The following is a 2,981-nucleotide window of genomic DNA, read 5'->3' on the forward strand; positions in this document are numbered from 1 at the left end:
TAACAACTCATAATGAGATAAATTGATTCACTTTTTAAATACAAATAGTTTTATATATTTATGGTATAGCAAAGAATAGCAAAAATGTGTACCGTTCCTTGAAATTTCGTTTCTCATTGATTTGCCCGCTTTTTTGATATCAGCTGTTCATAATTCCCTGACCTCCATCGCAACCAATTAAGAAAACTGAGAGAGTTTCGTATTCGTCATTGTCTATTGTCATCCSTTTAGAGAATAAACTTAAAGCAGTTGAATATTGATGACTTTAAACCTTTTTGGTTTGTGTTATTTCGCTATATTAATTCTGCATGTGTTCTGGTACTCGGCTTTTTGATCTAAATAAATAAATAATTTGCCCCTAATCAGGGGCAAGGTACCCTATAAAGCTTATGTCGCCATATTTGTTGGCTTCGCGACAAAGGCTGTCCAGTCGTTTCTGACTTATCCACAGATGCATTTTTGGCATCACTCAAACGAATGATTGGAAGAGAGGTCTCCCATCAGATGTTTATTCTGATAATGCAACWAATTTCGTCGGAGCTTGCAGCAAACTTTCAACTGCAGTTTTACCTGATTGAAAGCCCTTTCAATGGGGCCGGGATGTCGGCTCAACTAACGTTACACCCTATTTGTTATTAAGTTATTTTAAGTTTAGCTACTCATAAATAAGAGCATAGACTCACTTGTACTTAAAAACTAAGGTATTATAAATTGTACGTGCATAATGCTCCTACATAACTCATTTGTATATACACACGTATGCATATCTAGATATGTTCGCAACAACACAATAGCGAGAGCTTTTGCAGTTCCTTTTGTGTGACTCTTTCGCATGTGCAAGGATATGTACATCTATCCAAAATATTAGCATAAGCCTAATTATTGTACCTAATTACATTTCATTTACATTAAATAAAATACTCTATGGCTGACCACCAAGGTGACAAGTTTTCTATTTTCTACCTCCTTTTCCAAGTTAATTACACAGCCCAATTTCTCGTTTAAATTATTGTTGTTTCATTGAACTAACTGTTCCTGATCCTACATTGTTAAATTTGGTTAATATGGAAGACTTGTCTTAATTGTCCTTGACGTGCGCAAGTTTTGAAGATCTAACATCGACTCGGACCACTATCTTGTTGTACAAATATACGCGCTCGCTTCGATTACTTTCTATTCGACTTGGCCTCCTGCGCTCTGAGAGCACTCATCAGCAACTAAGTTCAAAGAAACTATGGGACGGCATTTCAAGCTTTTACGTACAGCTGCATGCGAAACAATTTGTTTTCTTTAAGTTTGAGAGAATATCTGGTACGTTGAAGACTGCCGTGTCTCAGTGCCGAGAAAGTAAACAGCCTACCTAAAAATGTTGCGATTGAACACAACACATGCGTGGTAGGAAGCAAACAACATCGCACACCACGTGTTCCTCGATTTTAAAGCCGCCTTCGACAGCACGAGAAGGAACTAACTTTATGCCGCTATGCCTGAACGTTGAGCAACGCGCTCTAAAATTATATAATAAGTTCATAACAAACTTTAACGGCTTTGTAGTAGGCGAAGAGTCCAACGAAAAAGTGCACTTTAAACAAACAGTTTTGCACAGCAAACGAAATGGCAAATGTTGGCGGCAAACTGCCAAAAACTGTCTTGTTTGGCACGCATTTGCCAGTGTGGTTATGAAATCGAAACGTTTATGGGCGTTTGAAGTGTAAATCAAGAAATTTATGTTGTTGAGCTTTTACAGAAGCGTCTCTTTAATTGAGCATAATAAGAACCGAGTACACTTTAAGTTTAAAAATAAATGACGGAACGTAACCAAGTAAACCTGAAAACTGCTAACCTGTAAAACCGAAACTGCGATTATTCACACACAGCAAAGCAATATGACTGTGTTTTTTTAAATTCGCATATATATGAGCACCTTTATGTAAACCATAACTAATGTGTATAAATTGTTTTGAATCTGAATAATAAATATAAGTTTTATGACGTAATTGTCATTTAAGTCTTACACATACTTTGTTATCACCTTTCTTAATAGAATAATAAACTGGTGCTAAAAGTGAACAAAATCGATTCAGCGTTTCAAAACAGCCCATTTAACTAATATAATGTTTTTTATTCCACCACAGCTCACTTTATTTCATACAAAATATTGTGCAAAACGTTAGATATTTTCTCTTCGCAATTCTGACTTTTAAAAACTTCAAACTATATTTAGTACTTTCATAACATACAAACTATAACAATTTGTAGTATAAGATTATCTGAAATCTGTTTTAAAAGCATATTGTTTATATTCAGAAGTTAACTCTGAATAATAACAAATTGTGCGATGAGTCAAATGATCGTTAGACTTCACCAAATATTTACATTTCTTAATATATAAAGTATATACTTTAAGAACCAGTGTCTTTATAACCAATGGGTGTTAGATAGGACGTATTGAAAATTTTTATCCATATGGGAAAGAACCAGACGGCAAATTCACTATATCTATTAAATCACACCGTGCTCAGCGATTATGTAAAGCAAATTTACTCTCATAACTTTCAACCTTTCGACGAATAGCGAACAGGTGGCCGACTATTACGACCATAAACTATCAAAATCGCACGAAAAGTTGCCAAAACGACCCTTAGCACTCATACCATCCCTATTGGAAAATTTAAACAGCCTACTCTGAACAAAAACACGAAAAGTGATGCTGAACACGAGTATATATATCTTTTTAACCTCGCTTACTGCTCCTGTAAAACTTCAAATTGCCGAAAGAAACACAGAAAACGAGCCAACTCATGTAGATGTAATTACTTTTTAACTTTAAGATTATATTATTTATTTATGAAAACTGTTGACAAAAAAAATTTAGTAATTTTTGGGTATCGGCCCACCCTACAGATGCAAGCAAAACATATACATACAGATACACGCTTCGATTTTTAAATAGTACGCTACAAGTAAAAATAATACACGTA

General features: G+C 34.7%; 1 protein-coding gene across 1 annotated transcript in view; it reads right to left on the reverse strand.

Moving 5' to 3' along the window:
• The window catches only part of LOC108977089 (transmembrane protein 8A-like), a gene marked incomplete at its 3' end in the record, with an annotated part of 23,357 nt that extends 22,989 nt beyond the window's left edge, over window positions 1-368 (reverse strand). The window contains 1 exon segment of the mRNA XM_018946596.1: window positions 93-368.
• Between the last annotated feature and the right edge of the window lie 2,613 nt (window positions 369-2,981).

Source organism: Bactrocera latifrons, unplaced genomic scaffold, assembly GCF_001853355.1.
Source record: "Bactrocera latifrons isolate USDA-ARS-PBARC rearing strain unplaced genomic scaffold, ASM185335v1 scaffold_839, whole genome shotgun sequence".
Lineage (NCBI taxonomy): Eukaryota > Metazoa > Arthropoda > Insecta > Diptera > Tephritidae > Bactrocera > Bactrocera latifrons.